We start from the raw sequence: 12156 nt of genomic DNA, 5'->3' as shown, positions 1-12156 counted from the left end.
GCGGAGGCAGGGTGAGCGCGGGTCCCGCCGAGCCGAACCTCGGAGGGTCGTGGTGAAACACGCCGCGATTCCGCCTCGGAAACATCCCAGTCTCCCTGTCTATTTTTTTTTTTTTTGGAATAAATCCGATCCGGAGAGCGCAGCCGCGGTTTTGGAGGGAGCTGGGGTGTTTCCACAGGCTCGGAAGGGCTGGGATGACTCTGCCCACCGCCCATTCGGTGCGAATTTTCCACTTGAAGAAAAAAAAAAAAGCAAATAAATCAATTTAAATCACTTGATTTTTTGAATCACTTGAGCTGATCCTTGGAATCCCGATGCTCACGGCTCTCCCCTGTATCCCGTCCGCTCCTAAAAAAGGAAAAATTGCCAAGACAGAGCTGTCGGCGCTCGTTTTCCTTAAACTCCGCACGAGGAATATTCCGGACATGGTTCTTCGCCGGCACAGAAATCGCCGCCGGTGCCAACCACCACCTCGGGTTGTGTCGGATTTGCTTCTGTCCGCTCCGTGTTTTCCCTTTTTTTGGGATTTGGGAGATAAAACACTCCTTTTTGCCTGCTGGAGCCACAGGAGCAGGAACATCCCGGCAGGAAGAGCCCGAACCTGCGCTGGGTGCCGAATAAATTCCGTAATTACACCGCGAGCGGCCGAACCGCCTCGTTTATACGTTCCCGAGCGGAGGTGGAGGCGGTTCTCAGGGTCCAGAGTTTAATCCAACGGATCCGAGTGCCCCGCCGCTCCGGAGGCTCCCCAGGATGTTGGTGGTTGGGTTTATTTGGGTTTTGAGGGCTTTTTTAAATTTTTTAGGGAGATTTCTGGCACCGACCCCGCTCGTAAAACGTGCCGCTCCGCGTCTCGCTCTGCCGAACGCGGAAAATAAGGTTTGAGCTTCGCCGTCGGCTCAAAACTGAACTTTTCCTTCCTTTTCGATGTATTTAAGGAGGCAGTTCCCAACTTTCTGCTGCTCCCGAACCCTCGGCGTGATCCTTTCCTCCAGAATTGGGGTGATTAGAGTTAATTTGGCCGCGATCCGGCTGCCCCTGCGGGGAAGAGCGAAGGGGAAGACGCGATCCTGCTCTGCAGGCCAAAATTTCCTCTTTTTATTTATTATCCGCTGGCAAGGCGGCGTTTTCTGCTTTTGAACTCCTCCTCTGCCCACGGAGTTGCTGGGAAAAGGAGGAAAAAGAGGGAAAATAAGATTTATTATCCCCGTGCTGGAAAAACGGAACGTCTGAACCGGTAAACTGAGGCACTTCTGAGCACAGAGACGACAAAACGGGGTCGGTTTGTGGAATAATGGGAGTGAAGGGGCTCGGACACTGTCCCGGACAGGAGAATTCCTTGTAAATTAAAGAAAAACCAAAACCACAACAAACCACATCAATTATGGAAAAACCAGGATTGTCGTGTATTCCTCTCGCTGGGTCGGAGACGCCAGATTTACGGATGGGACTGACCTTCTGCCTTCCAGTCCCAGGGGAAAATTCCAACTGTTTGCAGGGCCCCAGGAGGGAAAAAAGGTGAATTTTGGGAGCACTTTGGTGTCCTCCATCACCCCTTCTAAGGTCCCGGTGCTGGGAGAGGGTGCTCGGAGCGTTTTTTTGGGAATATCTTATTTTTTTAGTGCTGCGCAGCTGCGTAAGGGTTAGTGAAAATGGGTCTTTCCTTAAATATTGCACTTAAGAGGACCCGGAATGACGTCTGGATCTTGGATATGGGCTCATCTCCTCCTCCTCCTCACCTGGCAGCTTTATTGCCATCTGATTTAACTCTCCTGCTGGTTCCAGTATATTTTCCCGACGTCTCGGGACAGATTTAACCAGTTAAGGGCGCTGCGTTTTTCCCTGTTTTCAACCCATTTTCGTTTCTCCTCCTCCTTTTCATCGACTATTTTTGATCTGGCAGGAATTCAGCTCCGAGGGGCGAAGTGTCGGTGGATATCCAAAGGTTTGGAGCCCAAACTGTGCTCCTAAAAAAGCCTGACCTGATTATTTTAGACTCTGCCTATGGAGATAGGATCAATCCTTACGGGCAACTGGAATTTTTTAGGAGATTGTCCTTGAGGTGTTTGTTTTGAACCTGGATTTTGATAAAATCTGCCGAGCCATTCCTTCAAAATATTTAACTTTTCTCTTTGAGCGTAAGGAGGTCGGTAGCCCCTCCGTGGATTAACGATTTATTAGGATTTGTTACGATTTATTAGGATTTGTTACGATTTATTAGGATTTGTTACGATTTATTATGAAACTCAAGGTGGGAACGTGCGGGAGGTTGTAGAGGAGGAAGGTCCGTCTGTTGCAGCCGTGTTTTTTCAGTGCGCTTTGAAAAAAAAAAACATAGGAAAAGGGATAAACAATTCTACTGATGGCAAAAAAAAATGGGAAAAGGTCCAGGAGAGAGTAGAGATGCATCTGTAACAGCTTAATGGTGGAGAGAAGGTGGAATTATTTATTATTTTGAATAATAAACGAGCGTGTTTTGGGAGAGGGGAGGATGGATTTCCGACGGGTCGCTCTTTTTTTTTTCCCTGGATATGGGACGGTGGATGTTTGACGTGTTCCCGTGTGCCCACTCCTCCTCCTCCTCTTCAGAATCCCGTTGACTTGTTCCGTGCCGTTAAAAAATCGCTTTAGGAACCCAAACCCGCCTCGATATTCCGGGCCAGAACATTCCTTGTATTTATATAAATTTTATTACATGTGCTTGTGACAGGGTACAGTTTTGAAGACAGCCGGGGATAGGGACTGACTGGGAAAACTGGTTTGATTTGGAATAATAAAACCAGAACTGACCAGTGATAACACGGACTGGCTGCGAGGTGCTGGTGGCAGAGCTCTGACCCAACAGGCGTCCCTGAGGGGGGAAGAGAGGTCCGGCCCGTCGGCTGATCCCGGACGTTCCGATGGAGGGCTTCCATGGGTGTCGTGGGTTAGGCCGATCCGGCCACTAAACCCCCCGCAGCTCTCCCACTCCAGTAACATGGAGAGGAGAAAAATGTAATAAAAGAGCTGAGGGTCGAGACAGGAACAGAGCAGCACCCACCAACCACGGTCCCGGGCAAAAGAGGCTGTTTGCTTACAGCAAAACTATTTATTAACAGCTACCTACAAAGAGAAAAGCAAACAAAAACGGTTACTTGAGAGGATAACAAGAAAACAAGGCCAGGTCTTAAAATCAACACCTCTCCCCCCCTTTGCCTCTTCTTCCCAGCTCTACCTCCCCCCCCCAGCGGCGCAGGGGGCAGGGAATGGGGGGGTGCAGGTCAGTTCATCCCGTGCTGTTACTGCCGCTTCTCTTAAAGGAGCAGGAGCCCTTACACCATTGTCCCTTGCTCCAGCGGATCCCCTACTCACGGCGAAAGCGTGAATCCTGCCCACTGGGAGGCATATCCTTACCCCATCAGATTGCCCCAAGTACGGGCTTTACCAGCCCTGGGCTTTTAAGGAGCTGTAGCCACTTGCCCTGGTGTGGGTTGTCATATCGACCTGAAATGCGTCTCCATACAGACTTATAGAATGGTTTGGGTTGGAAGGGACCTTAAAGATCATCCAGTTCCAACCCCCCTGCCATGGGCAGGGACACCCTCCACTACACCAGGTTGCTCCAAGCCCCATCCAACCTGGCCTGGAACACTGCCAGGGATGGGGCAGCCACAGCTTCTCTGGGCAACCTGTGCCAGTGCCTCACCACCCTCTGAGTGAAAAATTTCTTTCTTATATCTAACCTAAATCTGCCCTCTTCCAGTTTAAATCCATTGCCCCTTGTCCTATCACTAGGGGATATCACAAGGACAAGTGTCCTATCACTTGTACTATCACTTCAAATGGGTAAATGTGCCCCGACCTGTGCCCGTGAGTCACAGCAGGCTCCGGCTCGGGCATCTCCTTTACCGAAACCCCTCCCCATCGGCGGGGGCATCCCACGGGCTCCAGATGCACCGTGCTCAGGCTCTGGCATCTCTGCTCGACATGGATCCTCCACGGGCCGCGAGTGGGTCTCTGCTTGCCCCACCGAGGGCTGGCTGCAAGGGGCTGCTGGCAAGGGGGGGCTCAGCCGCGGCACACTCTGTCCCGTCCCATCTTCACTGACCCGGTGTCGGTGTGGCCGTTTCTCTCAGTCTTTTCTGGGTGACCTCGGCCCGGTGGGCACCCCAGGAGCGGGGCTCTCCCCGAGTTCCCCAAGCGGCTCCACAGCCGCCATCCTCAGTGGGGGTGGGGGGCACCGGCCCAGCCTGGGCCGCTGCCGGGGAGTGGGGGCAATGCCCCCCTCCCCTCTCCTCACTCCTGGGCACAGGCACACACCTTTCTGGTTCCTTTGTCCCAGCGTAAATAGGGCAATTCGCAGAGGCACCGATTGGCTCAAGCCTGAGGGGGACGGGAGTCCGGTCTGATGGGCAGCTTCTGCCACCCGGACCTCCCCCCCAACATCAAACCATGACAATGGGCCACCCGTGTCCTGGGCTGCACCCAAACAGCGTGGGCAGCAGGGTGAGGGGGGATTCTGCCCCTCTGCTCTGCTCTCGAGAGACCCCCCTGGAATACTGTGGTCAGCTCTGGAGTCCCCAGCACAAGAAGGACATGGAGCTGCTGGAGCGGGCTGGGAGGAGGCCACGGAGATGATGGGAGGGCTGGAGCACCTCTGTATGGAGACAGGCTGGGAGAGTTGGGGTGTTCAGCCTGGAGAAGAGAAGGCTCCGGGGAGACCTTCCAGCACCTCCCAGTACCTTACTCCAGGAAAGCTGGAGAGGGGCTTTGGACACAGGTGTGGAGTGACAGGACACGGGGTGATGGCTTTGAACTGGAAGAGGGGAGATTTCCATGGGATCTGAGGGAAGCTGTGGCTGCCCCATCCCTGGCAGTGTTCCAGGCCGGGTCGGATGGGGCTTGGAGCAACCTGGTGTGGTGGAGGGTGTCCCTGCCCATGGCAGGGGGTTGGAACTGGGTGATCTTCGAGGTCCCTTCCAACCCAACCCATTCTGGGATTCCATGATTCTCCCTGACATCCCCTCCTCTTCTGCCATTTTATAGGATTTCTTTGCTTCCAGGTGGAGCCGGAGTGACTCCGGTCGTACACACCTTGGCCAGGAGTGGTGTAAATTTCCCTCGCTCTGATTTAAGGGTCTGGACTAGAAGAAATTCAGGACACACGCTCAGTGGGGGGCAGTGGTGCCCGGAGGCGGGCAGAGTTTGGGATGGGGCCGTGGTTTGGTATGATAATGACATGGTAATGAGCAAAGTTCAGCCGAAGGACACGATTCCGCCCTCCCCGCTGAGGCAGCGGGTGCGATCCGTCTTCCCTGCTGGCAGCTGGGTGGTTATCCTCACCGGACACCCCTTATCCCTGATCGCCGGGACGAGCCGTGGCACCTCCGTTCCGCTCTGCTCCCCATTCCAAGGGTGCTGGACCTTACTCATTCCAAGCACATTCTGTTCCTGGGAGCAGCAACTCAGAGCTGCTCCGATGTCACAGTTCCCGTTGAGGTGTCAGCTGAACTTTGGGGGACAATATTCTCCCATTCCCCCCAGTTTCAGTTGTTTTCCCACAAGCAGGAACACCCCGGCGCTGAGTAGCCGTCTCTTCCCGCCGCTCCGGGTGCACGCCGCGGGACGTGTGCTCCATGAGCGGGTTGGATTTAGCTTTTCCGGCCGTAGCCGCACGCTGAAGGTGGCTTCCTGGCACGGGACAGCGCGTGGCAGGAGGAGAAAGTCCCGCTCGTCTGGTGGCTCCAGATCAGCTTTGATCTCAAAACCCAACTGGCAGCGGTTCATCCTTCGGAAATTTGGGATTTTTCAGGTCTTTCAAAGCTGCCTCTGCAATTTAGGGAAAGGAAGCGGCTGATTTCTGGGATGGGTCAAGCTGTGAGTCCTGTGACCAGCCGGAAATTGGAATATAAAACCATTTCTGTGGCTTTTTGACCCAACACTTCTTGGATATTTCCATCTGGTTTTCCTTTTGGCTTTGTGATCCTTGAAGGAAAAGAGCCAGCATCGCAGTCAGATCGTTTCGGACTCTCCATCGCTCCAGACCGTGTTTCCGAGGCACGGCAGATAAAAACGCCGGATTTGGGAACGCACAAGGGGTCGTGCAGCGTTCCGGTGGCTTCGAAGGGCCCCGGGGCCGTGTTCCGTTATTCCCTGAGCCTGTTGGCAGCGGCAACACCAGAACAAACTCCGGAACGAGGGTGTTTGGAGGCCAGCAGGGTCTGGTTTGGGTTAAGAAAGAGAATTTTTGGGGCACAAACCGCTGAATTCTGACAGTAAAACCTCACCAACCCAACCTTTCGGCTTCCTTCCGTCCCTGCGGCCTCATTCCACTGGGAATCTGCCAGTCTGTGTTTGGAGCCGGAAATTTCGCTTCTCCGACCTCCAATTAAAGGATTTGAGGCTAAATTGGGTTATTGGAATCCTCTTTCCAGGCTACGGAGCGTTCCCGTGTTCCTGTGGCGTGGGAGCTGGTCCATGTCCTGAGTGAATTCCGTACGGAGCGCGTTCAGGCCGTTCACTCGCTGTTAAATCCCCGGGGTTAATTGGAAATTGCGCTTCTGCCGGATGGGATGGGGCGGAGTTTGCACAAAACCTTCCAGTTCTCCCCAAACTTCCCTTCCAGCTTCTCCCCAAACTTCCCTTCCAGCTTTGCCCAAACTTCCCTTCCAGCTTTGCCCAAACTTCCCTTCCAGCTTTGCCCAAACTTCCCTTCCAGCTTTGCCCAAACTTCCCTTCCAGCTTTGCCCAAACTTCCCTTCCAGTTCTGCAAGACCCAAACTCAGCTGGCGCAAAACCAGTATCCGTGTGTAACTCCCCGGAAAGGCGGGGAAAACCGGGTCCCGGGCGTAGGTGCCTTGTGGTTTCAAATTGGGATTTACCTGCAGGATAGAAGGAAATCTGGGAATACTAAACCCAGGAGAAATCCAAGGAAAGTGCTTCCTGCAAACGGACTTTATTTTCATGATAGGACTTTCCCTACTAATTTAAGCAGAATTCTTGGCTTCATGTGTTGGATTTACCTTTTATTCCATCCATAATGACCCAAAATGTGCATTTTTTTGAGTAGGATCTGCCAGATTTAACAAGTTTTAATGTCACCTCTTGTGGGCCGTGGCTCGGCCGTGTCGTCCTGTCCGTAACTCTGGCAAATCCTCGGCTCAGAGAAGTGAACCGGTCCGGCGGGCGAACACCCGGTGTGTTTCCTTGTGATTTTGGTAAAAACAGGCGATTTTTCTGTCTGTTTTCTTGCTTTGCAATCGGAGCAGCTCTGGCAGGGTGGTGAGATCATGGAATCATGGAATGGGTTGGGTTGGAAGGGACCTCCAAGACCATCCAGTTCCACCGCCCTGCCATGGGCAGGGACACCCTCCACTACACCAGGTTGCTCCAAGCCCCATCCAACGTGGCCTGGAACACTGCCAGGGATGGGGCAGCCACAGCTTCTCTGGGCAACCTGTCCCAGTGCCTCCCCACCCTCAGAGGGAAGGATTTCTCCCTCAGATCCCATGGAAATCTCCCCTCTTCCAGTTTGAAGCCATCACCCCGTGTTCTGTCACTCCACACCCATGTCCAAGGCCCCTCTCCAGCTTTCTTGGAGCCCCTTTAGGCACTGGGAGGGGCTGGAAGGTCTTCCCGGAGCCTTCTCTTCTCCAGGCTGAACACCCCAACTCTCTCAGCCTGTCTCCATGGCAGAGGTGCTCCAGCCCTCGGATCATCTCCATGGCCTCCTCTGGCCCTGCTCCCGACAAAGATGTCAAACAGGACCGGCCCCAGTACTGACCCTGAGGACACCACTCGTCACTGGTTCCCACTGGGACATGGAGCCGTTGACCACAACTCTTGGAGTGCGACCATCCAGCCAATGGATGGATGCGACCATCCTTCTCCACCGAACAGTCCAGAGTTGAACCATTCACCCCCGAGTTACCGCGATTGCCGGCCTGGAAGCGGTACCTGCTCGCTGGGCTTGATCCTGATGGAAGGGGAAAAACCAGCAAAACCTTTGGAATTCCCGATTTTTAGTTTATTTTTGTAGTTGTCCACCTTCCTTGGAGATCCGGTGTCTGCCTCGTGAGTCAGCACTCTTCTTGGAGGCCTCAACTGCTGGAACCATCCAGAGGGTGCCGGAGAAAAGAACTTCCCTAAAAACAGGCTGAAAACTTCAATTCTTGGTGCTACCGCGGCCAAATTTGTCGGAGACTGAAAATACGGATTTATTTCTTGCCATGCTTTGCTACGGGAGTGTTTTTGTAGGAAACTGGTGGATTCTGCTGAAGGAAGAGTCGCTCTTCGGAGTCATTCCTTTATTTTTCACCTCTGAAAAAGAAATTAAGAGCCACTGAACATCCCAAAGGTAAATTCCGTTCTTCGGAAAAATGCGTTTTAAGCAAATAACGGCGTTTTCCAACCGTTTGGGTTTGATTGTTGGCAGCCAGGGATGAAGATAAGTCCCTTCCGCCGCCGTCTGAGGCTGTGGCTGTCGCTTGCTGGGAAAAAAAAAACCAGTTTTGGCGAGGAAAAAACACCCCGTGTTTGAGATTTAGTCCGTTTTACCGGATGGGATACGTGCGACCCGCTCTGGAATTGTAATTTGTGGCATTCTGTTACCAAAGGTGCCGTGGAACACCATGAATTAGGGGGGGAATTAGGATATTTTTTAGGTTTATAATGGCTAAAAAGGAGCAAAAGTGGCCGGAATGGACCAGGAGCCGTGTCGGAAGCCGTGGGTAGGCGGAACAGCGCGACGCCAAGGGGTGTTCCAGGCTTTCCGTGGATTTTCCTGCCTGGAGGGAGCTGCTGGGTCACCTCGGAGGAGCTCAACGAGCTCGTTCAGCCTCACGCATCGTTTGTCCTTCCAGCTGCTTCCGTGCCCGCGGTCAAACCGGCGGCGGACGCGGAGTGCCGAGCGAGGAGACGCTCCGGAGATCGCCGTAACCTCGGGAAAACCGGCGCCGAAACACCCGTTAAAACCCGGCGGCGATCACAGGGATGTGACGGAGCCCTGAGCGACCCACCTAGGCTTGGGAATCGCTTCGGCCACCAGCGGGAGACCTCCGGGATGTCCCTGTCAGCATTCCCGATTTCCCGCCCCAGGGCTGGGGAGTCTTGTTTCGCCTTCAGCCGGATTTTCCGCACCCGCTTATTAAGGACCAGCTTAATTAGTCGGAGCTGTGGAGCTGCTCCTTGGGCTTTGGCTGCGTCACCTCACGCGGAATTCTTTTTGCTGGGGGGGGAAAGCTTTGTCTTTCCCTTATCCTTCGGAAATCCCTTGAAAATCCCTTGGAATTGACATGTAAATTTTTTTTTTTTAATATTTTAGTTTCTTTATTGGCCGTAGGACGCGGCGGAGCAGCTCCGGAGGTGCGATCCCCGGCGTCGGGTTAAACTCGGGTCTCGGAAGCGGCTTAAAGGGTTTCTGGGTCGGAAAAAGCTTTTTGGAGTCATCCACAGGTTATTTCCTTCTTCTTTTGGGAAGTTTCACAGGAGGGAACGGCTCATCGGAGCTCTCGGGGAGGTGGATTGCGCTGATTGAATTATTTTTCTCAATTATTTTGGGAAATACTCTCAAAACATCTCAAAAAAAAAAAAAAACTCTCTCTTTTTATTCTCAGAAAATAAATCATTTTTCTTGATATGTTGAGTTTTGGATGCGGGGCTGGAGCGGTGTCCCAGATCCCTCCACCCATCCGCGGCACTTTTCATCATCCGACGTGCCGTTTCCTGACTCACACGTATCGTTTCTGGGAAATCCGGAGAGCGGAAAGGCAGGAGAGCAAAGTCCACGATGGTTTTGGGCCGGAATTCTGAATTAACACACTTTTTTTTTCCCTTCCAGATCTTTCTTTCCACCGTAGCTTCGAAAATGAGGGTCGGAGGGTTCAGCTGGTGAGGAAGAACCGAACACCTCCAAGAGTCAACTCCGTTTCCAGGTAACGATCCGGAATTTCTCTACTTTGCCCCGAAATGTGGGATTTTCTGCGGGCGGCTGATTTTGGGGCAGTAATGACCCTTTTGGGGGGTGTCACCACGGAGGAGGTGATGGAAGGAGTTAATTTTAAGAACGTGCTCATGGCCTTGGCGTGCTTTGGACGGAATAAATCCCGGACCAGCCACAGCGAACGCGTCCCTGGATTCGCCGGATTCGCCGGTCGGTGTTTGCCGGCACGAGTAGAGGCTGATGACATGAACCTTCGTCGTTGTTGAGGCCGGATCCGACTTTTTGGTCCTGATTCTTCATTAAATAAAGAATTAAAATCTCCTTTGCCAGACCTGATTCCAGCGGGGAAAATGAGACGGGAACAGCGGAGAGACGAGGTGGGGGAGAAGCTTCACCACGTGAAATAATTCCAAATTTTCCGTATCTGGGCTTGTTTCGCCGCGATTTAGGAATATCAAGTGCCATTTTTTGCTGTCCTTCACCGACACTTGTATCTGCATCTCCCAAATCCCTCGGCCAGCGCTCAGAGCGAGTCCCAGCTGCCACCGAGTCCCAGTTTGGCCACTTTCTGCCCAGTTGGGTGGATTTTAGGAGCCTCCTTCCATCTGGGACGCCCGTCAGCAGCGCTGGGCAGAGCCGCCTGCGCTCAGGCGGTTCGTGTTCCGCCCGGCTCGGGAAAACGAGCCACAAATTGGATGGTTTGAGGATGTCTTTGGCCAGAACTCGCTCTCCTGAGCGCGTTTTCCCCTAAAAAGCTTGGAAATAAATAGGGAAAATCACCCCAAACACACAACTGCCGTGGTTCCTTGGCTTCAGCTGTAGAAGTATTCGGTTGGCTTTGTGACAGCTGAATATTTTGGCCCAAATATTTGGGCGTTTGTCGTCGCCGATAATTTGATGTCGCCGATAATTTATCGTCATGGATACTGATAACCTCCAGGGTGTGGGTGGTTACAGCCGGAGCGATCAGCTTTGGAATCTCTGGTGGAAAAATCTGTATTTTCACCATCCAGCTGCTCTGAGGGTGCCTTGACCTCGGAGGATTTATTAATTTTTTTCACTAGCAGACAGCAAGAAGCAAAATTGGGAAAAAAACTTCACTTTTCCAGGAAAAGAGCAGCTTTTAGGGAGTATTAGGCTGGAGTAGAGAGCAGACATCAAACCTTTTTTGTTGGATTTCTGACTTGGAATAGATCAACTTCTCTTCAGCCACTTGTCAGAGTCGTGTTGTCACCTGCTCCCGTGTCCTGCCGTCTCCTCCGTGCACTGGGTGCTCCGGGGATTGGTGGAATTGAGTTTGGGATGACCTGGGTGTTTTGGGGAAGGCTCAGACTTGTCTTACCACGCGGATGACCATCGGCCAACCGGTTCGGACTCCACTCACGGGGCGGCTATGGTGAGACGTGCCGGCGCACGAATCCGTCTCCGTAGGTGTTGCCCGTCTGCCGTAACGGGAGCCGGCAGCAGTCGGGGACGTGGCGGCAGGTGAGGACGCGGTGCCGAGCTTGGTCGGTGTCTTAGAGCGGTGGTGGGACCTTAAGGTCACATCTTCAGAGGTTCATCTTGGGCTGGTGGACAGAGGATGTGTCCCTCGGTGGTGCTGGGGCCGTTGCCGTTGATTCCACTGGATGGAGGCGCTTTAGTTTAATTTATTGGCAATTAAAGGTCAGAGTAGGACCATGAGGAAGGAAAGTAAATCTTGAAGCCCCTTCCCTTCTTCCCGGCTCAGCTTCATCCTGATTTCTCCTCCTCCTCCCCCCGAGCAACGCAGCGGGATGGGGAACGAGGGCTGCGGTCCATTCGTCACGTGTTGTCTTGGCCAATCCTTCCTGCTCACACTCTTCCCCTGCTCCAGTGTAGGGTCCTGCCCATGGGAGATGGTCCTCCATGAGCTTCTCCAACGTAGGTCCTTCCCATGGGCTGTGGTTCTTCATGAACTGCTCCGTTGTGGGTCCCTCATGGGACTACAGGTCCTGCCAGGAGCCTGCTCCAGCATGGGCTCCTCTCCACAGGGTCACAGCCTCCTTTGGGCACATCCACATGCTCCACCGTGGGCCACCATGCCAGCTCCTGTTGGGCTTCTCCTCAACCAAAACCCCAAGTCCTTCTCCTCAGGGCTGCTCTCCATCCATTCTCCACTGGACCTCCACAGGATTGCAGGGTGAACATCATCTCGACTGTGGTCTTCACCACAGGCTGCTGGATGGACAATGTGCTCCACCATGGACCTGCATGGG

Source organism: Tauraco erythrolophus, unplaced genomic scaffold (genome assembly GCF_009769465.1).
Source record: "Tauraco erythrolophus isolate bTauEry1 unplaced genomic scaffold, bTauEry1.pri scaffold_61_arrow_ctg1, whole genome shotgun sequence".
NCBI lineage: Eukaryota > Metazoa > Chordata > Aves > Musophagiformes > Musophagidae > Tauraco > Tauraco erythrolophus.
The sequence above is the reverse complement of the archived record's forward strand: the minus strand, read 5'-3'. Positions refer to the sequence as shown.